The following is a 27746-nucleotide window of genomic DNA, read 5'->3' as shown; positions in this document are numbered from 1 at the left end:
GTCTTGTAGAATAGAAAACAAACATCAAATACTAGGAGAGAAAACCTAAGTTAGAAAGAACAAATGTCAACAACGTGTCTAATTCACCAACGTGTCTAATTCACCAACAATGTCTCTGACAAAAACATTCTAAAAGACTAAATCTAAAACACAAAAGAAAACATAACATGCTAAATGTTATTGCTCTAAAAAGACAAAATCAAAAAAATGTTTGCATCAGCCTAAACCATACAATAAGCTAAATTGTTACTTCATTTAACGATGAAGTTTTGATTCAACGCTTGGTATCTTTAGAAGAAAAGCGTAATTGTTAACTTTACCGCAACGGTGGAAAATTAAAAACATTTTGTTGTTTTGAGCAAGCATTAAATGACAATAAATGTCCAATGTTCAAAAACAACAAAAGTGATGTATGATGAATGGACTACACACCAAAGCCCTAAATAGATCAGTAGTAGGTGTCTGTCACAAGGAAGACATCCACAAAATGTTCTTGTCTTAGGAAATTGTAACACAGTACCTATGTCTAAACAAATCATGAAAACAACAAGTACAACACAACTAATGAAAAAAAGAGTCTCTTACAAAATAAACAGTATCAACTGCACCCACAAAGAAAACAATAAAAAACATAAAATCTTGAACAAATGATGAATTAGGACATACATGCAATACATACTTCTACTCTATCTTGTTCAGGAAGATTACTACAAACATTCATCTGCCTCATCTTATAAGAATTAAAATGAACGTTGGAAAGAAAAAGATAAAAGAAGAATGATCCGTTCATCAAAAGTTGTGCCAAATGAGAAGTCAAATATGCTTTTGATAAAGGTCTGAAAAGCACGCCAGCTCTGACAAAAAGACTCCACCTTATGATAAGACATCTACACCAATAGCCAAAAGAGATCAGATCTCGAGACAAGCTACGTCAAAACGATCATTAAATCTCAAGGCAACCATCGTCAAAATGGATATATCATCAAGATGTATAAATAAGAGACAAAAAGAAGAAGAAGATGATGATGAAGAAAATATGAATATGAAGATATACCATCATTAATTGAGCAAGAAAATATCTTTGAGCTATTAAAGCAAAATTTCCTCTACCCAAGAAAAAAGGAGAAAGAGAAGAGCTCAAGAAAAGGAAATTCACTTAAGCTTCATCAAAACACTAGCTTAAAGAAAGAAGAGAGAGTAGTAGAGTAAAACACTGAGAAATTCTCTCAAGCGTTATTGTAATATCTACTTATCTTTGTAAGAAGATAGAAGAGAGAAAAAGAGAAGTCAAGCAACACTTATAAGCTTTATTGTGTTATTTGCTTACATTTGTAAGATGAGAGAAAAGAGTGAAGAGAGAAACACCTGCGAGTGTTTAGACTGTATTGTATTGTATTCATATTCTCTCTATGAGAGTAATAGTCTAAACAACTTGTAAGAAATCGTTGATTGCAATTCTGGAGAGAATCAAAACACTTGCAACTTGACTCTAGAGAGTTAAGGAAATCTAGGCAGCGTATCAAAGGATACCAGAATTGTCTAGTACCAGGAGTGGTGCGAATACTCAACTACTCTGGGGTAACCAAAGGTTATTCGTTGACTAAGGACACCAAGAGTGGTGTGAATACTCATCCAATCTAGGGTAACAAGAGGTTATTCGTTGACTGAGGATACCAGGAGTGGTGTGAATACTCATCCATTCAAGGGTAACTAAAAATGACTTGTTGACTGAAAAATCAGGAGTGGTGAGAATACTCAACTAGTCTAGGGTAATTGGAGGTTATTCACTGATCAGGGATACCAAGAGTGGTGAAGAATACTTCACAACCAAGAGTGGATGATACTCAACTAGACGATGAATCACAATGATACTAGAAACATATATGGATACCAGGAGTGGTGAATAATACTACGCAATCATGAGTGATTCAGACTCAACTAGTCAAAAGTAACAATGGTTACTCAATACAACTATGAACACTAGGAGTGCTTTAAAACACTCAAGTGTATTTCATTGAATATTTAATGGAACCCTCTATGTTAACTTAGAGGAGAACTGGATGTAGCTCTAACAAGTGAACCAGTATAAAAATTGTTTGTGTGATGTAGTCCTTTAGTAAACGATTGGATCTTAGTGAAGGTGATCATAGTATGATCTCAAGTTAGATTGTATTCTCAGCTAGCATTTACATCTTCAACAAGTTACTACCTAGATAACGTTTAGAAAATATTGAGTTAGTTTTGTAAACGATCTTTACGGAATTGCATTTATAAATAAAGTATAACTAACTCATAAGTGTTACGTACATCATGCTTAGTTCACTAGAAAAAGAAAAAAGAGTTATGAAAACACTATTCAACCCTTGTTCTAGTGTTTTCTCACAGCTTCAAGTTCCACTTCAATGGGAATCGTTTCCCTCTCCTTCATCTTCAATCGCGAACTCCATGTTCTATAACTCAAATGCCAACACCACGTACATGGAGAAAAACGTGAAGAAATGATGATTTAATTCAGGAGTAAAAATGCATTTTCATACTTATCACTCTCAAATCACCTGAGTTAAGCAAGATTCAAAAATCTCTCCATACTGCAAAACCTATCCTTCTCGCTCTTAAATCTGCGAATTTGTACATCTTAGTCACTTATAAATCCTTTCAGCACTCGTTATCAATAATATCATACCCACAAACAAACACAGTCTTAATGTGTAAGTTGATTTAAGTTTAATTGAAATTATAAAGAACGCGGAGACGATATATTATTAGAAAGAGGGATACAAATTTATTATTGAATAACGAGACCGAAAATGTGAAGAAGTTGAAAAAACTTAATGGATGTTTCTCCACAAAAAGACAAATAATAGATTATGACAAACAAAAGTATTATAAGTTTCAATACAAGAAAAATAACTCATAACAACTAAAAAATATATCTATATGACTTTGTAGATTGCTAGTTTAAATTTTTTTAATTGAACTTTTTCTAAATTTTTACTACCATTTTTCACAATTTTTCATAAAAGAAATAGGAGATAAATTAGACAAAAGTGGGTAACAAATTTATTAAGTCATGAACTTCTCCTTGTGAAACACTATATAAGATATTTGTATTTACTATAAAAATATTTGATTTTAACATAGATTTATTAGCGAAGGTTATAATAACCTCAATAAAAAAAATATATAATGGAGATTTTAAAAACCTCGTAAGTGTTAAGGGTTTTTTTTTGGAGAAATTTCATTAAAAAAAATAAACATAATGGAGGTTTTAAAAATCCTCGTACGTGTTAAGGGTTTTTGAAGAAATCCCAGTAAAATTCACAGATTTCAAATTTTTCACTTTAATTCCCACTTAACTTTTCGTGTTTTCCCTCTTATTATAGTTATAATGTTTTTAATTTTACCATTCTCTCTCTTTTCTTATGGTATTCAGTGTTGGTCTCTTCTTTGTGCTGTGAAATTGAGATCTTGGCTCTCCGAAGATCAAAGAAGCTATGCTGCCATCCACTGTCACCATCGAAAAGCATCTCCCGCACAGGTGCCACCAACACTCTTCAATCTTCATTTTCATCTTCAACATGCAGGTTTTGTTGGGAGGAAGTGTTTAAAAGATTGAGAAAGATTTTGAGAGCAGAAAATGTTTGTTTTATTGAATGTTTTTAAATTTTTTTCTTAAATATAAATGAATCACCTTTATTTATATTACTGACACTTCTTCAATGGTTAAAATTTTGCTATCACAACATTTATTTATTTAAGGATAATTATTATTTTTTTAAAAGATTTCTAAAATATTTTTATAATTCTAAAGTTATTTAGAAACATCTTATAAATAAACATCTCTATATACTTTTCCACTTCATTCTAGAATTTTTTTAGATAGAATTTTCAATAATTCTATTTGAATCCTTTTTAATCTTGGACTTTTATCTTATAGGTCCAAAATATAAAATCAATTTACATTCTAACACCCTTGTTAAACCTGATTTTCTCAACTTTATAAATACTTCCTTCTTTAGCGGTTTGGTGAAGATATTTACCTGATCATGCATCTTCACATATTCCATTTGCATATCCTTGTTGTTGATGCATTCTCTAATGTAATGGTAACAGGATGGAGGTGCTTACTTCGATCATGAAAGACTGGGTTTTTTGCTAAAGCTATTGTCGATTTGTTGTTCATGAAAATCTTTGCTAGCTCCACTTGTGACAAGTTTAACTCCTTGTTTCGTAGTCAAATAGCATTACAAATACATGAATTTGTTAGAATTTCAAATGCGTCTAAATCCCACATTGCATAGAAATGAGAAAGTAAAATGTAACATCTCATAATCTCACACTTGATAATTCATAGTTGATATATTGATGCATTACATTTAATGTAACATCCCATAATCTCACATTTGATAATTCATAGTTGATATATTGTAGCATTACACCACCATTCACAATGAATATAAAAGATTGCATGCATGATATATATATATATATATATATATATATATATATATATATATATATATATATATATATATATATATATATATATGTTTTAAACTCAAATTTCAACTACAAACTCAGAAATATAACTCGAACTCTTCTAATTTATTCTTCTATCTCTTTCTTCATTGGCACTGAATCGAACGACATTCCTTCATATTCTCCCGTATAACAAATTATATTATCATCGCACAAACACAAACAAGTAGGGTGAGCTAACATGCAACAAATCATTTATAAAACATGATGTTAGAATCGCTGCAACGGAATTGTTAGCGTGGAATAACAAACCAAGAGGGTTTTTATTACGAACGTGTGCCTTTTAATTTCTACCCAATTAAACTTACCAAGCAAATAATAAAGACAAATAAAGAGAGTAAGGTTGAGAGAAATTTGCACAGATGATTTTATCCTGGTTCGGATCTTACCAATCCTACGTCCAGTCGTTTATCTCAAAACAAGATAAACAGTTTTCACTAACAAAACAATTACAAATTACAATCACACAGAACCAATTTGTAAGAGTTTAGAATTACCACCTCTCTTGATACCACAAGAGATGAACCTACACCTCCTTTGAGTCTTCACAAAGGATGAACACCTCCTCCGAATACTTCACGAAGGATGAACTTCCTCTTCCGAACACCTCCTCAGACACACCAAGGATGAACCGGCTATTTCCTCTGTCACCGTAGCAGCACTTCACCAGCTCCACAGACACGAGTTTCACACGCCGAACAAGAACACACAAGTCTCAATGATTTCTGAGTACTACAGCACAAGGGAAGAGTTATGTTTGAGATGGAGAGTGAGCCATTTTATAAACTCAGCCTCATACCGTTCCATTCTTCGAAAATGAGCCATCTAACGTATTTAATCGATTAACACAAGTCTTAATCGATTAAAATGAGTACAACGGCTAGTTCTTCAAATCTGAAACTCCCAACGGCTATTGTTAATCGATTATTCTCAGGCATAATCGATTAACTAATCGATTATTATAGGCTTTAATCGATTATTACAGTACAACGGCTAGTTTTCAAAAGCTTGAAAACTCCAACGGTCAGCTTTAATCGATTAAAATGTATTTTAATCGATTAGCTAATAGATTAAAAAAGGTTTTAATCTATTAAAACAGAAAAGGTTGAGTTTTCAGCTTTTACTCGTTTTAATCGATTAATACTTGTTTTAATCGATTAAAACAGTGCGATTTTGACTCTCGACATTAATTATATAATATAAAATTACATGGAATCAAAACCACTAAAAATCTAAGTCCTAGACACTAAACTACAATTATTACAAAAGCTTTCCATAGCAATACAAGTCTTCATAACATCTTGAATCTTGATTTCTCTTGACTTGATTTGGACATCATCAAAACTTCATCTTCATCATTTTGCTAACATTCTCCCCCTTTTTTATGATGATAAAAAACTCCTTTGATTTAAAGCTTTTAGTAATAATCTGGATAAAACACAACTTATGGAAGAAAGAGTGCATTAGTGAATAAACACAAATAAGCAAATAAGCTTTAAACATTTTCTCCCCCTAATTGTGATGGCCTCTAATTCTCCTTACAAATACACTTGTGATGACCTCTAATTCTCCTTACAAATACACTTCCAAAATACTCCATACCATCCACAAGGTTAGTCCTCAACACTATGTCCAAAACCGGCACATAGACCAGGACCTCCTACCCCTCTCACCACATAACTCATCCTTCTCTACTTGAGGCCGGATGATTATTAGAGTATCAGGATATCCTCCAACAACAGGACCCTCAACATCAACATATACACTAATACCATGTCATTACAGAATCTCTCCACGAGACTCATATCATATTCATATTCCTTAACTCATACCATGCTACTATAAAATCTCTCCATAATACTCATATCATGTTCAAATGCATAAATTCAAATTCAACATAATAAAATACATTCATCACAGATTTAATACTAATTAAATATATTACGAGATAACTTAACAATATATAATCTGTTCAATAAGAATTAAGTTGAAAACTCGTCGAGTAGACTTCCAAGAAAGAGAGGTGTGTCACAATGGACATCTTAAGTACCAGGTCTTTCCTAGTCGAAGTGTTCCTCAACTAGTTCCTAACAAATTTCTTATTTACATATTCAAAACAACTGCATATAATATTAACACAAAAATTCAATATAAATAGATATACAACAAGCACATATGTTTTTAATTAATAGTATTCACAAAGAATTTCAAGACATGAATAGTAATACAACAATATTAAATCATAATATAAAAGCTTAGAAAGGTTAGCTCCCCCTACCTTTATTCCAGACTTGGTTTCTTGATCAAAGGTTGTTCCCGGAAAACTTCCAGAATCTCCACACTAAAATCCTTCCTACTCTAAATTCTTCGTAATCTTTCTTTCTGTGCAAAATCTCTCTCTCTCTCTCTCTCTCTCTCTCTCTCTCTCTCTCTCTCTCTCTCTCTCTCTCTCTCTCTCTCTCTCTCTCTCTCTCTCTCTCTCTCTCTCTCTCTCTCTCTCTCTCTCTCTCTCTCTCTCTCTCTCTCTCTCTCTCTCTCTCTCTCTCTCTCTCTCTCTCTCTCTCTCTCTCTCTCTCTCTCTCTCTCTCTCTCTCTCTCCCCTATGTTTTCAATCAACTACCGAAAGCTTTGCACTACCGAAAGTTGTTTTGTCCTTTGTTTATATATATATATATATATATATATATATATATTTTTCTTTAATTTATTTATTTATTTTATAAAAATATATTTTTGGAGAAATGTATTTTACTAGGTTTGATTGAACCCATGTCCCAAGTTTTACAAGGTGTTTACCAGCTGAGCTACTGTAAATTTTTCTTTAACTTATCACGTTTTATTTATATAAGCTTATTAATTATATTTTCCATTCACAAAGAAATTTATTACTACTAATAATAAAATTGTTACTATTAAGGTGAATATTTTTCATAGGTCTTACATTCCCCCAACAACAAAAAATTTTCGACCTCGAAAATTCTATACTTCAAGAAAAACATATGATAGTACGATTGTTTCACATCATTTTTTTTTTTAAATAAGGCTCCCTTCAACCACTTTGATCATGTAGTAACCATGTATTTAAATCTTAGTGTAGTATAACACGCAATGATCATAACTTACTTACTTTGAAATCTATATAACAGTAATTGTTTATTTGACATCCTGAATTCCAATCATCAATTTCTCAATTTAGATTGTTTCAATGTTAGTGAATTATCAACCCAACAACAATTAATAGTGATGATAATAATTATAAAATGGCAGAATCAGTTAAATGGAAATTACCAAAATGAACAATAGTAATTCATAATTCTAATGGTTCGTTATCAACTCAATTAAAGTTTAATTCAATTGTAAACACATTCCCAAGTTAACCATAATCGCAGAACCACAAATCATAATTCTAAAGAGCCTTAATTATTTTATGCTAAGTCCAAATTAAAATTTGAATATGTCAGCAATTTATTTATTTGTTTTTTTAATTAATTTATTTATTTAATTTCAAGTCAATTACAACTTCTAATAGTTAAGTGTTAGTACATAATGATTGTGGTAATATATTTTGATTCCTCAAATAATTATTCACAACTAATTTAAATAAGATTTTAATAAATATGTAATTACCTCTTCTACATTGTGCATTTCAACATCATAATTAAAATTTAGAAATACAACACTTTTATGCAGATGAGAGTGGTTCCCATTGGGTAACACATCACTATTTATTAGATTCTATTAAATTAAAGACGAAACATTTGTATTGGTGCAAGGTACAATTGTATAATATGATCCGAATAACATTATATTTTCCCTAAACAGTTATATTACATATTCCGCATTATTCAAACCACAACCCTTTCAAAGCTCATACCTACTATGTATGACCGAATTTTATAGGAATTTAATACCAACCATTTCACTTCAGCAAATTAAGTAAGGCATTTAGACTTCACAGGACAACATTCAATCCACACATAAATGTTTACAATATTATACTAGGCATAAACAATTTAGTACCCAGTTCATTTTTACATTTCAACCAACTAAAGATTAAATTTTGAATTGAAAATCAATATGCACTAATAGTACTTTCATACACATGATTTTAGCGTATAACATTTCCAATATCAATTCACAAGATTGTCATCAATCATGACCTAGTCATATTCAATTTCCTCCTTACGGACAACCAAAATCATACCAACAAAGTATATATATAATTAACCTTGCACCTTAAAAGAGCGTAACAATATTAGACAGATCATGCATTTCAGATAACATCTATTATTGAGATAAATGTATTCACATAAGTCATACTATGAGTTATATATATCAAATGTACTATATATCATCGTTAACTTCCTTTATGGGTTACTAGTCAATTCAATTTATACTAATTACTCTACATATGATAATTCACAAATACCAAAGCATTCTTATTTAATTTTTAATCTAAAAACTTGAGTAAAATATATAACAAACATCTAGTCCTTTAATAAATCAGAATATCATACACAGGAAATTTATCCAATAATTTCCCATACTTCTCACGTATACGAATATTCTTATTATTATTACTATTATTATTATTATTATTATTTAAATAACCGACACTGTGAAACAACCGATAGTAACAACCGAAATTGTTGCTAACTAGAGTATTCCTCCGCGTTGAGCGACACTTGAGTCTCATAATGGAGCGTGAGTTTGCTCTCCTTGAGTGTCCTTCGAGAGTGTTCTAATTTTGTGAGGAGCCTCTCTTTCTAAGTGTGCCTTTTGTTTTTGCATTCTTGTAAGTGTTTCATCCTCTCAATCTTTCGTTTTGTTTCTTCTTTCCTTTAAGCTTTCTTTTAATCCATGTTCTTTTCATTTACGTTCATTCTTTGTTCTTGTTATACTTGTTTATTTGTTTTGTTATTGCCTTATGTTATTTCACCACTCTTCACTTTTTTTTTAATACTAATAAACTAATAATGGGGTATATAAGCTGGAAAACCGTTGTTAACCTCTCATCGTTTGAAGGTATGATAGAGGAATTCAGGTAGAACAATGCTACATACCCTAAAAATTATTTTAATTTAAGCACATCATGGATATAAACTTGTTGGACTTAGATCTAGTAAGATCCTTTGCAAAGACCGGAGAATACATCTAGACTGGACTTCAAACTAGACTATGGACAAAATTGAGTTAAAAGAAAACTAATTGTATCAACACTCTTTGACACAAACATAATATTCCTTCACTTTTGTCTCTTAGGAAAATGAACAAAAATTTAAAAAATTTGGAAGTTCAAGACAAGCTGGGATATAAACGATGGAGTCCTACTAAAGAACAAGTTACCCTACTAGAGGCCCTTTTTGCATATGGGATACGAAATCCAAATAGAGAGCAAGTGCACGAGATTGCAACGAAACTTAAAATTTATGGGGAAATTGGAGAGTATAGCGTTTATTGTTGGTTTCAAAATTATGGGTATCGTGAAAAGCAACGATGCTTGAAGCAGAGCACCACCACCACATCTTACTCTCCACTACCCCTCTTGCCACCTTTTATGGATGGTAAGATCTGTTGGATTTTTATTTTTATTTATTTATTATTACTATTTTTTTTTAACATTTCTAATTCTTATTTATTTGGAAATATGGATAGCGTTGTCGGTTCCATATCAGATGATGTTGGATCTTTTTCCAATCCCTTCCATTCATGATGAAAGAGAGATTTCTCCTCCCCTACTGTTCCAGGTGAAAGCTCCTTCCATTGAGTTTTCCTTACGATTGCCTTCCGCCGAAGAATAGTCTCCTCGAGGAGACTACAATTGTCTTTATTTATTTTTATTATTATGGACTGTAATCTTTAACGGCCACTTGTGATAGACTTTTGAACATCTTTATTATTATTATTATTATTATTATTATTATTATTATTATTATTATTATTATTATTATTAGTAGTAGTAGTAGTAGTATTATTATTATGTATTTATAGACTTAAATCTAACGTAAACTAGCTAACCATCATTTTTTTAGCACAGTTTAAAGTTGATTCCTTGATTCACGGTAAAGTAACTTTGCGTCCTTACTGTCAAATCTGTCGGTTTGTTTTTATCTACGAGCATTTATTTGTTTAATTATTATTTATTTATTTTGTTTAAGTAGTGTAAGATAGATTTTATTTATCACAAGGGTAAGACCATCTTTCGTGTAACGGTTAAGACATTTGGTTTTTCAATAACTCTATTCATATTGGTGTTTCTTCCTCAATAATTCTATAGTTGCTCAATCTTCCTTCCTCGGTTTATACTAAGGTAAAATTTGACACTTGAAGAGTTGTATTAATTTTGGGTGTTTACAAGAGTCAAGCCAAAAGTGAAATTTTCAAAGGCTTACGAATGAAAATCTATTATTGTAAATTTTTACTCTGATGATGAAATTAATTAAATCTTATGTTTTTCTTTGATTCATTCATTTGATAGTGTTTAAACATATCCTACTTACCTTAATTAAACTATATATATGTGTCTAGCCAGTTTAACGTGTAATGCTAGTTATACATTAATTAATTCACTTAATTAGTACCTACACTTATAATATTAAGACCTACTCTAATATAATTTAGTACACTATCCAGCAGTACCTTACGTTAATAACCCTAATCCTATCATGTATCCACACCATAAAAATTATAAATTCAACAAATTAATGACCAATAATAGTTGAGACTGTATCAAACATGTTTATAGAATTGAAGTTCACTCAAAACAACCATGAATCACTACACTGATACCATAAAACAATGACAAGTAGTATTTGTTCATCATGTGAATTATGAAATCATGATCAGCCCTATACTAGACATAATGTATGTAAATTCCACATAGACTAATAACCAAAGATAATATCATATGAAAATAAATAGCAAAAGATTGACTTCATTTACCTAATTAATTTATAATTCATTTCAACAAACAGTCAAACATATACGCATCGTAATGCCAAAGTAATTAATTTCAACTTGTTCATTCGATACACATACTAGAAACTAGATGAGCTCACCCCCCAAAGCCCCAAAATCATTGCTCTGATACCATTAATGTAACATCCCATAATCTCACACTTGATAATTCATAGTTGATATATTTTAGCATTACATTTAATGTAACATCCCATAATCTCACACTTGATAATTCATATTTGATATATTGTAGCATTACACCACAATTCACAATGAATATAAAGGATTGCATACATGATATATATATATATATATATATATATATATATATATATATATATATATATATATATATATATATATATATATATATATATATATGTTTTAAACTCATATTTCAACTACAAACTCATAAATATAACTCGAACTCTTCTAATTTATTCTTCTATATCTTTCTTCATTGGCACTGAATCGGACGACATTCTTTCATCTGCTCCCGTATAACGAATTATACGATCATCACACAAACACAAACAAGTAGGGTGAGCTAACATGCAACAAATCATTTATAAAACATGCATAATTACTTTGATACATTCAACAAACATCATATAATAATTATGTCAGACACCCTCATACCATCATACAACAATCGCACCATAGACACTCATCCCATCATACCACAATCCCCAATAGAAACTCATCCCATCATACCACAATCCCCAATAGACACTCATCCGAATGATACGTTGATGAGCAGTCACGGGAGGTTATGCACTTGTGATGACCTCTACTTCTCCTTACAAATACATTTCCAAAATACTTCATACCATCCACAAGGTTAGTCTTGAACACTATGTCCAAAATCGGCACATAGACCGCCGGATGATTATTAGAGTATCAAGATAACCTCCAACAACAGGACCCTCAACATCAACATATACATTAATACCATGTCATTATAGAATCTCTCCATGAGACTCATATCATGTTCATATTCCTTAACTCATACCATGCTACTATAAAATCTCCCCACTAATTAAATATATTACGAGATAACTTAACTGTATATAATTTGTTCAATAAGAATTAAGCTGAAAACTCGTCGAGTAGACTTCCAGGAACATATAATATTAACACAAAAATTTACATGTAAAAATATATTTTTGGAGAAATGTATTTTACTAGGTTTGAACTCATGTCCCAAGTTTTACAAGGTGTTTACCATCTGAGCTATGTAAATTTTTGTTTAACTTATCACGTTTTATTTATATAAGCTTATTAATTATATTTTTCAGGTCTTACATAAAACATCATATAAGATTGAAAATCTATTAACTTGTTATCTTAAGTTTTAGATACCTAATATTTAAATAAAGAGTAGTGTGAATCTTTTGTATAGTTAGGATTAAATGTCATTAATATATTTTTTTTTCCTAAATGATTTCATAACTAATATGATTATAATAATAATAAATAAATAATAATAATCATATATTTTAATATATTAAAACATTTTTTTTATTTTATCATATGAAATCTTTCACTTGACAAATGTACTTTTAAATCTCTTTAATTTTAAACAACACAAATTTTACTTTCCAATACTTTCAAACTCAATCATTCTCTTGCAATTCCATCTTCAAAATCATTATACTTAATATTTATAAACAATACTAAAATTGTGTTTCTATGTTTATAAATAAATACTATAATACATACATGCATATATATATATATATATATATATATATATATATATATATATATATATATATATATGCGCTCATAAGTCTCTTGACAAAAAAAGAAAAAGAAAAATATGTACTAAAAATTGTGATCTATGTATTCATTAATCTTATAAAATAATAAAACTTTTCCATTCTAAAAAATGAGGAGCCAACAAAATTATTCATTGCTCAACAGAAGTCATTTGGAATTCAAGGTCGAAAGCTTATATACTTCCCAACTACTCGAATCTCGATAAAATAATCATTAATAAAGGTATACTGATATGCTTGTACATAGAGCAAAGCAGTGAATCTCATAATACTTTTTAAAATATTTTTATTATCTTATTAATATTTATTGCCTTGTCAGAAATGGGGTACAATGACTCAGTATGGGTAGACGAGCTAAAAATCTTTATATATATATATATATATATATATATATATATATATATATATATATATATATATATATATATATATATATATATATATATATAAACACATTTAATTATATTTATTTTAAATTTTAATTGATTAATTAATCTCTAATTGGTAAATTAAAATTACTATTTTTTTATATATTAAATTATTCATTATAATTAATAATTTGAATTTAATCTGTAAGTATTAACGAATTAAGTTATAATACTATTATATTACTTATTTGTATTACAAAAATGTTAATCTTTTAAACAACATTTTATTTTCTTACTTTTAAGATTTATCAGGTCAAAATGAAATGGAGATGTTGAAATATTAATCTGGCCCATTAAATTGTGAAAGGTTGGCAGGTTGACTAACAAATTTAAATTAATTTTGGTATTTCTTGTTCAATCTCACATTATTATCGCTTTGATTTCTTTATAGATTGATCTCATTCGACAACTAAATATCACATGCATAACTCAATTATAAAGATTTCACAACTCAACCAAAATTCTACCATTTCCAATAATTTATTTTCATATATTTTCCACATTACAATAAAAACATGACTCAAATTTAACTATAAAAAAGGTGACATATGTTAGGCACATATGTGCAAGTTGTGACTCTTTTTTATGTATTATAAGTATATTAACTTTTTGATATAATTGGTGAACTTCAATTTAATTTAATTAGTTATATAATCATACATAATAGATTATACTTTCATATACCCGTTAATTTAATTTTGATTTCTAACATACGTAAATGTAAATTAGTGTGTTCCAAATAAACAAGACACTATTAGTTGTTTATATCAAATATTCTTGAATGGGTTACCAACTTTCTGAATACTGCTATTTTTTGTACCAAAAGTACGTATGTTCGGTGGTTGAATGGCTAACTAACAAGACGAGTCATCCTTTTGATACATATCCAATATATTGTTAGTTATTAGAATAGTGCATAAGATTTAAATGAATAAAATATAACAAAACTAATTTTCCTTTCTCTTCCTATCATATTCAATAATTTTATATTGTTTAAGAATTAAACTTTAAAAGAGTTTAAATACTCCTTCATCACTATTCGATATGTCTTTTAAAAATAAAACTATGTTAGACAAAATTAGTGTTTCACGTATCGCAGCTAAGGAAGTACGTTTATGATCCAACTCATGTATTGGAGGAAGATAACATTCAAGTTCGTGAAGATCTTACTTTTGAAGTCGGACCAGTAAGAGTGTTAGAAGTACAAACGAAGGAGTTGCGGGGAAAAGAGATTCGCACGGTGAAAGTACTCTGGAATGAGAAAACTCAAGAGATAACTTGGGAGCTAGAAGATTTTATGAGAAAAGAGTACCCACACTTATTTAAGTAATACCTTAATTTTCGAGGACGAAAATTTTAAATGTTGGGGAGAATGTAAGACCTGTGTAAAATAAAAATATACTTTTATTTTACTATATTTTGTGTTACAAAAAAAAAATTAATGAGTACTAATTTTATTTTAATTTTCTAAAGTTTTTATGCGTTTTGGCTTTTTATATTTATGATAAGAAAGGAAACATAGTTTAATACTTAAGTTTGGATGTATTTAACATTGTGTTTCCTCTTTTTTGCATGATTTGAGGTTGTGAACGTGACAGTAGTTGACAAAAGGTGCTGCAAGATTTTCTATGATTTGTTTTGTTTTGTTGTGCTTGGTTTTGGAGAGATTGTAGAGTTATTAAGTAAAAGAAACCTATGGTTAAGTTTAGTATAGGCATATTAAAAACGTGAGTTGTGACTTAGATGAGAACCCTACCATTTTTCTTATATAAACTCTAATCTATGTGAGAGAGTGGAGAAATATACAGATACTATGCTAAATCATAGGTTGGGAGTGTGGTTTTGAATTGTGGGAAGCACTGTTGCTACGCAAGGAAAGAAAGCCATCTTTGGTCTTTGCTTTGAACCTCAAGGGGTTGTGGAAACTCACTGGAACTAGAGGTAAGGGGGGAAACTAGGATTTATATAACTGTATGCATGTTGGGGTAGTTAAAAACTAGACTATATATGTATGTTTGATGGTGCATGTATATTGTATGATGGGTAGAAGGTAAGGGAAGCTAGATTTATTTCTTTGATTGTTGAAATAATCTGTATTTGATGCAAATCTGGGAAGAAGGGGATGAAATTGGGGTTTCTGGAAATCTGGTGCGATTCTGCAGAATTCTGCAGAACGCGCGTTCGTCCAAATGGCTCGACCAATTAGTGGTCGGCCAAAATACTATGAGCGTTCGGTTTTAGTTTCTGATGTACCAGCGTTAGCGTTCGTCCTTGGATTAAAGTTAGTAACATATTAGACGTTCGTCCCAACAGTGCTCGACAATAATGGTCGGCCAAATAATCGTTCGGTCTTGTATCCTCTAGTAACGAGCGCTAGCGTTCGTTCTGGGCTTGTTTCGGTGAGCGTTCGGTTTTGATGTTTTAGTGATTTAAGCGTTCGATCTAAATTTGATATTTTTAGGTTTGAATCCTAAACGTTCGGTTTTTGGGTATAAGTGAGCGTTCGGTTTTAAGTTGCTTATTCTTAAGTTTTGAATCTTGAACGATCGGCTTTAGGGTATTAGTGACTAATGAGCGTTCGATCGTTAGTTTCTGCTGATCGGTTAAGTCTTGATTTTAGCACCGTTCGGTTAGTTGCTGATTTATGTCGTTCGGTCAGGGATTCTTTTTAATACCGTTCGGTTGATACCTGAATTAATAGTGTCCGGTTAAGTGTGAATTTAATACTGTTGGATTAAGTTGTGATCATTCGGCCAGGATTCTAGACGATCGTCCAGTACTTTAGGTGTTCGGCAAAGTGACCTAGGGGTTCGACTAAGTATCAAAACGTTCGTCCTAATGGTGTCCGGACTAATAGTTTTTGATTTTGAGTGTTCGGTATTGAGATATTAGTGAGTATAAGCGTTCGTTCTTAACTTGGAATTCTTGGGTAGCAATCTTGAGCGTTCGGCTTTAAGTTGGTATTCTTAGGTTTGGATCTTGAACGTTCGACCTTGGTTTAATTGTGATTGTGAGCGTTCGTTCTCGATGATGTTAATCCTCAGGAGGTACTCGTTAAAGGTAGTGTTCGAACTAGGTTTAATCTTTGAGCGTTCGTCCGAATAGTGCTCGGTTTTAACGTTCGGCCTGATAGTGAGTCTAGTAAGGTATTCGGTTTAGTGTTCGTCCGAATAGTGCTTAATCTGTGATGTTTGGTTTAGCGTTCGGCCTAATAGTGTTCAATCTATTATGGTGCTCGGTTTGTTGCATTCGGCCTGATTATGCTTGATCTTATAGCGTCCGTCCAAGTGGCATTCGGTGAATAGTGTTCGACCAAATAGCATTTGGTAAATAGTGTTCGTCCAAATAGCGTTCGGCGATAATGTATGAATCCGTAATTTCTTTGGTAGTATTTTAAAATAATTATTGAGAATTGTTGGTTATTTTCTTGATCTAATATTGGTTTATTTATACATGTTATTGAGAATATGTATGAATTCGTGATTGAGCACGTTTATTCTGTTGGAGGTGGTACATACACTATGTTATTTACTTGTAACTTCGTCTGTCTTTTGAGCATTTTTGCTAGTCTCGCGTGAGACTGAGATTCGAGTGTCACCTTCTTCTGCGCGAGGAGGTGAATGTCTCGCCCAATGACTTCGGCTCGTGTTGAGTATAGTGCATCGTTACGCGTAGTATCGATGTTTTTACTCGTTAGTCCTTGAGGAGTCGGGGAGATAGGTTTGAAGTCGCGATGGAAGACGACTCGAGTCGCCTGTTATTGAGAACAGGTTATGACGACGAATTACAAGTAAACGACATTAGTTTATGAAAGACTAGTCTGCAATGTCATGTGTGTCGATTTATATTAAATCATGGAAATTGTTATAGTTTATATGAAATGGGTTTATGATGTGATACTTCTGGTTACTCACCCTTGCATGTTGTGGTTGTGGTTTCCACCTGCGATGATCGTACTTATACGGGAGTAGATGATATTGCAGATAAAGTTGGATTGGAATAGCTCTTCGAGAGAGACGGGAAATAAAACTTGTTGGGATTTTTAAATGTTTTCTTATTTATGTTCGTTTGATTTTGTTATTTTAAGAAACAATTAAGATTTGGTTTGTTGTAATGTATGAACTTATGATGTGTGTATGGTTTGTTTATGTGTGGTATACTTTAAAAAAAAAAATAAACACTTTCATAAGATTCATGCTTCAAAATTATTATTATTATTATTATTAATATATCCTATAAGGGGTGTTACATTTAAAACGATATATGTTAGCATTATTATTCAACCAATGTTGATTATAACATAGGTCGAAGTTATTTCTTTACTAGTATAACTAAAATTAGTTTTCAATTTATGAAACCATAATTATTTATTAAAGTCAATGATACTATATTTTTCTACTAATGTAAGTCATGATTTTGATTTTGTAGTCAACATTGATATTATTGAGACTTTATTTGGCAATATTGATCAAATTTATTTCTTCATTAAATTTGTTAAGGCTTCTTTGACTATGTTTAGTGAGACTATTTTCAAATGGATATCAACCATTTCTGTTCAGTTGAAGTATATATAGTTGTTACTTTTCATTGACATTAATTGATTTTTTATCAATAATAAAAATAAAATAAATAAAGAATTATTTAAGTATATATAAGACAAAGTACAACATGAATCCTTCCCAAGTAAATTGGGGACATCTTGCATTTGGCTTCAATGCTCATGCAATGCTATCCTCTTCTCATCCTCGTCCCATGTTTCTTACATTTGCACAAGACCATGTTTCAAAACAAATTTTACATAAATTAAGAATATATTTAAGTATATATACTTAACACGATTTAATATCTTTTTTTTTCTATCGTACTTATTAAAAAAAAAACTTATTGAGAAATCTTTAAATTTTTACAAGAAAATAGTTTTCATTAAAAAATATATTTTCTTACAAACCTAGCCACACAGTTGCTATACCCAACTTAAGTGGCCTCCTAACAGAATAATAAATTTTAGCATTGAATACCAAAAAATAAGAAGACAGAAACATTAATGCAATGGAAAGACCGCGTCTTCACATTAAATAATATGATAGTACACATCACATTGTTTTGCTTGCATGTTGTATCTATCTCTGACATGTTTGACATTAAAGTCAACGCGGACTTCGTTGTCTCCATGGAGTTCAAGGAAGTTAGGGTTTCAGCAAAATGGTTGGTGGGAGGAAATAACTATTTTAGTTTCTTAGAGTTTCTTATATTCCAATATCTTCTTATTCTAAGATACCTTGGTATAGAATATAGTTTTCACTTAATATCTTCTTATTCTACGATATTTTGGTATCAATGTCTTAGAAGATATTAGTTTTCTCTTTTTTTATATATTTTTTTTGGATGAAAAAGATAAAAAGGATATCTTCTTTAATTGTAAATTCTTTAATTTTTTTTATTATATATCTTCTATTCTTGAGATATTTATCTTCTCTGTTGATATTCGATAAATATAAAATTTATAAATGTTTTAATTTTAAAGTGTAAATTATGTTTTATATTTTAGTTTTTTATTCTTTTAGATAAAAAGCATTATATTTCTTCTTTACCATGTTAAATCTTCTTATTATTTACCTTATTGATAATTTGCAATAGCACAAGCTCTTCCTCTGAAGTAAAAAAAACCACCAACAAGTGATTATATTGTTTTCTTGTACTTGATTTAGTGGACGTGATGAATGGATAATTATAATGTTAATTTGTAATTGTTATTTCCTTAATCATTACTGATTATTCTTATATGAAACAAAGTGTTCAAAATGGTTTTGATAATTTGTAATGGTTCTAGTGTTCACACAGATGAAAAAAATAAGATGTGAGTCAACTTGTTCTATTTGAAGTTCGATCACCATCAATACTAAATGTTCCTACTTAGGCAGAGTCATTTGAACCATGTCATAGGCTACAAAATCTCTTTCAAAGCTTAGGATTACAATGCAATTTTTGTAAATATTGTAGCAAGTCATATTAAGCTAATAAAAATATATATGGAATCACTAACTTTATTTCACATGTTGATAAGAAACAAAGGATGTTAGGTATTTGAAAAGGATGTGAAGACGACTCTAATGACATGAATTTGAAATTTATTGAATTCAACAAGAGAAAACTCTTCTTACACTACTAATTAATGCATTTCCTTTTAAATTTGTTGAAAGTGAAGTCTTGAATTGATTTTTGTAAAAATTATGACATTTTTTTAGTTAACTTAATACTTGAAAATGACAACTTTTAACAAAAAAGAAATTCAAAATCTTGATCAATTGATCCAAGACAATTGAACTCACTCAAATATTGATTAGTTTATATTGAACAATCAAGAATTTATACAAAAATAAAAAACAATCATCAAATGGTGGTATTATTATTGATTATTCTAGCACTTATAACAAAGACTCACTTGAAACTTCAATCTCTACCAGAAGAAGAGGCAAAGGAAATATTAAATTTGAAATTGAGAATGAATTATAAATTGATAGCTTTGATTTTGAATTTGAAAATTAACTTTGATAAAAAAAATTCTAAAGTGAAAAAAAAAGGAGATATATTCCTTTAGATTATTATACGAGGATTGTAAATAACTCTAACACTGAGAGAGAGGATACCATAATAACTAATCATAATTATCATATTAAAATCTAATATAATATAATAATAAACTTAAAATACTTAAGGATTCAAATTAAATTATGATATAATCCCAATTAATTAAAATATGACATAATTATTGATATTTGAAGAGATTTACTAAATAAAAATTAAATATATACGAAATATTAATTATTAATCGTAAAATAAACTATGGATTATATTACTTTTCTTTAAGAACATCATTAATTTATTGCTATTATAATTTAGATATCTTATTATTATTATTATTATGTCATGATTATCATTGCGACCATTGTTACTTTCACCCATATCAAGATGACAATGATAAATATGAAAACAAAAAGTTATGTAATGAGGATGAAAACCTCATAATGAAAATTATTATAATTCTCATAACTACAATAATAATGGTGTTGCTTTTATTTAACACAACACAATCTTAATTTAACATTATGCAATAATTAAAATATATTTCAGAATAGGAAGATTGTGATCTTTTTATTAATTTTATTTATATCTTGTAAACTCTTAAAACTTAATGGTTATATAAAGTTTTAATTAAAATTCCTAAGTATTTTAGTCTTAACTGTTTATAAATTTTAATTTGATGATTGTATTACTTATGAAACAAGTAATATTGTATGCACCAGAGATGTAATAAAAATTCCAAGTATAGGACATTTAGTTAAAATAATAGGAATAAAAGTTTGGTTAAATTTAGATTTTAATTGTAATGATGAGATTGATTACTTTTTGATGTATTGATGGATGAATGACCAAGAAAAATACTGAAAAGTGTAGTGTGGAAGGAATTTTGAAAAACGGCTTAGACCATTTGTGGTCTTAATGAATAATGGTCCAACAACACAATAGTGGGTTCATCACACAAGGTCCATTAATCCCACTTACTCACCAATTTAAACAATTCAATAATTTCTTCTAGTGGGGTGGGCAAGAAAATGAAATAAATAAATAAATATATAATTCTCATAATTGCAAAAACCTAACATTACTTTCTTTCTTTTTTCTCTTTTGCCATATTTGGGGTATTATAGGTTAAAAAAGAGGAATAGAACAAGTTAATGTCAATGTATCTGCCACTGTAACATGGACAAATTTATTCCATTAAGAGAACTTTTGATAGGAGAAAAGTTTTAAGTTATCTCTATTTTAAGGTATATTAAATTACAATAAAATATGTAGTAGAATTTTTTTTAAGATTGTTATTTTTTTCAGGATTGTAATATTAATATGTAAATAAAAGTCCGAAATCGGGATGTTGACCTCCCATATTTATCTACATAGTATTGTTAGTTATAAATACATTTATATTACTGAAATATAGTAGGTGTTTCGACTGTGAGTTCGAGTCATTAAACACTTTTATAATTTGTTCTTTTTCACTGTTTAGTTTTGTTTCTTGGTTTCTGTTTCGCTCTTCTGTCCAGAAGTTTATTTGTTAAAGATTTTTCGATGTCAAAGTTAGTAGGTGGACCGTTCGGCAATTCAATATAACATTAATAAATGTACAGTAAATGCAAACCACCTATCTCTTACCTTTGATCTCTTACCTTTGATCTCTTACCTTTGACCTCTTACCTTTGACCTGTATTTATAGTTTTTACCATGGATCTGAGATTAGTGAGATGTTAATCATGGCCCAATTTCGGCCCAATAGCTTTAATCGTTGTTTACCTTAATCTTTGCGTAATTGATTACAGAATTTTTACGGTCGTTCATCTTTGACCGTTCGGTAAAAGTGAAGATAATTATATGGTCCGACCAGATAACCATCTTGTATCATTATGATCGTCCGACCCATCTGGTGGAGTAGGTTTACAAAATATAATAGTAAAATGTTTAAAATATCATAAATAATTTTTCTTACCAGAGGAAATGATCAATAAAATATCTCATCAGAGTTATTCATGGTTTTAATAAATGATCAAATATGACATTATCGGGAATACATCAATAATCAAGTTTCACAGTAAAAAAAAACAAAAAAGAATATAAACACGTATCACCATATTCACAGAAATTAAACGCAGTCAGGGTAATGCATTTCGTTAACTCAACAAAGTTTGATGTGTTTCATTTAGTTTATGACTACTTAATTAATATTATAATTATATGATTTAGATAAAATATTTTTTTTTCGTTAATGGATTTCAGTACTTATCCTAACAACACACAAATCAAACCATCACAAATATCTATCACTTCATAACCAACAGAATCTTAACATATATTAATTTATACTCATTCATGTGAATAACAATTTCTCATAAAAAATAGATATAAAACATATTACTCAATCAATATTATCTCAAAGCATATGTTTAAAACAACCAAACTATAAATATGACTTGAAAAAAAATAAAAAAACTCTATTGCTTGAGTGATTAGATGGACATTTAAGTGATAAAATTCTTCTATAACATTAAATGGCACCACTTTTAAACTCGTTTAAGTTGCATTCTTGTGGCTTGTGGTTAGAGAAACATACTGAAAATCATAACTTAGTTTTGATTGTCAATTGAATTAAAACAAACTTCCTTTTAATTCTAAATATTTCTTTTTTGATATAATTTAAAATATTCATTTCTTAATTTAATTGGATGTAAACTCAATTCATTCATCAACAAAATATTAAATTTCTACATCTATAATTCATTTCTTACAAAATAGTTATCATTTCCACAAATTATATACAAACCATATTTATTTACCATTATACATGTTTCTGCGTATTAATCTCATTAACATCACTCTAACACTATTAGTCAAAACTCATAAGTCAACTTTTTTATTATTATAAATTCAAATAAACCAAGTTAAAAAATTATTTTTTTATTAATTAATGTTAAAAAGAATTTATCTTACTTAATTCCACAGTTATATGAGTTTAAGTCAGATTATTTTGAAATAATTTACAATTCACTTATATTTCAAAAAATCATCTCTTAAACTCAAATATGAAACATAATTTCTCTATCTCTTTGGTCAACACATATTCCTATATCAGTCACTCTCACATTCACTCTATTATTTTTATCAATAAATAAATTATAAATTTAATTCAATCTTATAAAACTAATTTATAATATAAAATCTACACTCATTTATATATTATACATTTAAAAAACTAAAATTTCACTAATATACGTAAAGAACAATTATTCACATATTAGAATCACACCATTACAATACCTTAAAAAAATTAAAAAGTGTAATCAAACCTTAAATTTAATAGAATAAGAAATACAAAAAATATCCATATTGTAGAAATATTTTTAGAATATTACATTATTTTTAATATACTAACTGATATACTATTTATATAACTTATTTTTTAATTACTTAAAAATCGTCAAAGTAATAATATACGGATCATTAAGAATATTATTTCGGCAACATTAAGGAAATGTTTTTGTAGAAACTTGCAAAAAATTTACAAATGTAGAGAGACGAAGAGTGTGATGTTAAAGTTAAAACAAAATGGTTTGGTTCCTAGGTTGATCGTTTTCTCTCCTAGCCTCTCCTGCTTAATGATTTAACCTTCAATCTGCCAATCCGGTCACCTAGTCAGTAAGTTGTTCTCTTAGTCAGTGGTTGACCTGTAAAAACTACTCCAACGCTCAAGTCAGAAATACTGCTTAAATGTGTTTTAGTGTTAATTTGGAAAAAGATATCTTTACCTGGACATTAATCTCGTATTTATAGGCCTCATAATTAACCTACTAATTATCTATTAATACAATACATTTTTAGACAATATAATCTATCTTATCTAGTTTGCGTTTGTCTGATAGCCAGTGGGTTAACTGTTTTGGCTACGAACCTTTCCTACGCTGGTCACTAAGGTATAGCACACAAAATAATAATATAAATTCAGGCATCATATTTCTAATTTTAAAATTTATGAAAAATATTCTTACAACAAAAAATTCATCTGTACCTATAATTTAATTATATTGTATTTAAAATTTATAGAAAAATAAAGGGGTGCACTTTGGAAAGTAAGTATAAAGCATATGTTGTTTGAAATTTTCATTAGTTCCAATACTAGGTGTCAACACCCAATTTCGTATGAAATAATTAAAAATAAAGAATAAGAGAATAATAATTAATGGTGGGTAAAAAGGGATAAAACAATAACTATAATACCGGACACAATATTTTTGAAATGTTAGTTTAATATGGTAATTATTTGAATTAATATTATCCTAATAATTATAAACAATAATTAAAATAGTATATTAATATAATTTGCTGCGTCAGTTGCTTTTAAAGAGGAAAATATGATTTTTTTTAAAGCAAGATTGCCATAATATTACACAGTGAGTGTATATAAATACGCATCCTCTAATAGAAAAAAAAAAGGAGAAAAGAATAGAGAGAAGGAGAAACAGGCAGAAATAATAAAAAGAGAGAAAAATAGTATAGAGAAAAAAAATGGGTTCTCATTCATAAGGGTTCTGTCAACGGCAATCACCAAAAGAAGAAATAGAGTATTGAAAGCTAAAAAGGTTTGTCACCTCTACACCATCCCGTTTTTATTGTACTTTGAACTTTTTACTAAAGGTATTTAAATAATGTTTTTTCTTTAAATCATAAATTTTTCAATATATAATAATTTTTAAAACAAACTCATAAACATTTTTCTACATAAAGAACTACGTGATCTCTGATTGTCCATCATAAATGGATATACTTAGGAGCAAGGTCAATCCTTGTCGGGTTCATAAAACAAAAAAAAAATATTTTTGTTTCTTAATAGTTTCTTTATTTTTTTCAAGGGAAAATTAAACATTTATCAAAACCACATCAACTTTATTTTTTGGTTTTCCATAGTTTTTCCATGATAAATTAAGGTGACGACTCCCAAAATATTTTCTCAAACCCGTTTGTTTTTTCGGCTCGCCGTCCCGTCAATTTCGGTTGCAATAGTCGCAACCGGGATCGCGATGAGACGACGAGCCGAAAACAAACGGGTTTGAGAAAAAGGTAAAACGGGTTTGAGAAAAAGGTTTTGGAAGTCGCCACCATAATTTATTATGGAAAAACTATGGAAAACCATAAAATAAGGAAGGTATTACCACCCTATCGCTGCTCAAAGGCAGTACCTTTAATTAAATGTATAAAGTTGACGTGGATTTTCAAAATGTTTAATTTTCCCATAAAAAAAACTATTAAGAAAGAAAAAAAAAATATTTTTTGTTTTATGAAGCCGACAAAAATTGACCTTCGTTCTACGTGGATCCATTTATGGACAATCAGGGATCATGTAGTTCTTTATGTAGAAAAAGGTTTGTGAGTTTGTTTGAAAATCATTATGGATTGATTTAGATTTTTGAAAAGCGAACTCGACAAATATTTGGTTTAACAAGATTGACATTTGTTTTGTTTTAGAGAAAGAAATCGGCCATTGGCCAACACATACTTATAAAAAAATTTATGATTTAATAAAAAACATTATTTGTGTGTAAGAAAAATAATATCTTTAGGAAAAAATTCAGAGTACAATCAAAAAAGAAAAAAGAATGGTGTAGAGGTGAGAACCTACTTTTCTCTATACTCTCTTTCTCTCTTTTTATGGTAATCTTGCCCTTAATTGTGAATTAATTGACAATGAACAAAATAGGGAAAGAAAATGTCTTGGTTCCAAGAAAAAGAAATCAAATAATATTCAAGACATTGATTATAATTATTGTCAGAAAATTTGTTCATTTTTAAAATCATATTTTCTTCTTATATACTATTTTAATTATTGTTTATAATTATTAGCATAATATTGATTCAAATTATTACCATATTAAACTAACATTTCAAAAATATTGTGTCTAATATTATAGATATTATTTTATTCTTTTTATCTACTATTAATTATTTTTTTTTATTTACTTATCCGGACGAAATTGGGTGTTCAGAGTAGGATAATCAAATTCCATTTTAGAATATAAAAGTTTTAGAGTACTAGTAAGCTTTTCATCTGTCACTATGACATTTTTTATAGTTAAGATAAAATTTCAGGAATATAAATTTAATCAAATATTTAAGATGACTAAAACCAAAGTCACATATAGATACAAATAATTAATTTAAACAATTAGAAAAGATAAGTAGTTGAAGTTTAGGGGAAGTCATTCAGATTATGAATTATTGAGATTTGACACAAAAAAAAAAACTAAAAAAAATCGAAAGTAATCGATAATTTATACTTTTGAATATATAAAATGTTAAATAATAATGAAAACAAACATTTTTATGATAGTTGTCTTAAAAGGTAAAGGTCTATATTTTATTGTATAAATATTAGATCTCAATAATATTTTAGCGTGAGTTAGTAATACACATGACAAATGTTTTTGTTTAAATAATTAAAACTCATAAAAAAATATTTTTGAATATATTAATTAAAATTTATGATAGATAAATATCTTTAAATATAAAAAATTTATATTTTAAATTTACAACGTGTAACTTAAATAACAATATAAGATTATTATATAATATTAAGCAAATACTTTTAAAACTTAATTTAGAAATACAAATATGAAACAATAGATTGAAAAGTCCAAACAGTTAAAAACCAAATATACACATAAAAGTAAAGTATATGTAATTTGACGTAGTTAGATAGAATTATTTCTACCAATGAAAAAAATGGTTTATAAAATGTATGGTAAAAAATAAAAATTAAAAAAATAGACTATGACAAATCTCATATTTCAAGTTTTAAAAAAATTACAATGTAAAATATTAATACTTGATACCTTCAAGATGAAAAATATAACAAGGTATGTTTATTATCGTCATGATAGTTATGTATGTAATTTTTGTTTTTCTCTCATTTTTTTTCCTCTAATGTTGTTATTACCGTCATCATTCTTATCATACCATCTTCTTCCTTCTTTTTCATCTTTATTTTTTCCTTGTTTTTTTATATTCTTCTTCTCACTCATTTTTATTTAATATAAGGTTGAATATTTTGATCCCTTAACTTTTTAGTTAAAATTGAAAAATAGTCTATCTTCTAAATTTTAGTCTAATTTTGAATCTCTCAACTTAAAAAATGCATAGATTTAATTATTTTAACTAAATTTTGTTTAGTTTATTTGACCATGTTTCATTATACCATTTGAGTTGTGATTAATTCTAATTTCATTGAAAATTAAGAGAATAAAAATATATTTAACCATTTAATTTATAATACATAGTTTACCAAATTTGGTGAGCAAATTAACATTTATTTTAGCGATGAATTTACTGATGAAATTAACGACAAATTTTAAATAATATAATGACGAATTTCAAAAATTTAATTGTTAACAAATTTTCAAAATATTTAATTATCGGTAGATTTATTAATGAATTTTAAAAA

Source organism: Vigna angularis, chromosome 2 (assembly GCF_016808095.1).
Source record: "Vigna angularis cultivar LongXiaoDou No.4 chromosome 2, ASM1680809v1, whole genome shotgun sequence".
NCBI lineage: Eukaryota > Viridiplantae > Streptophyta > Magnoliopsida > Fabales > Fabaceae > Vigna > Vigna angularis.
Note: the sequence above shows the minus strand (reverse complement) of the source record.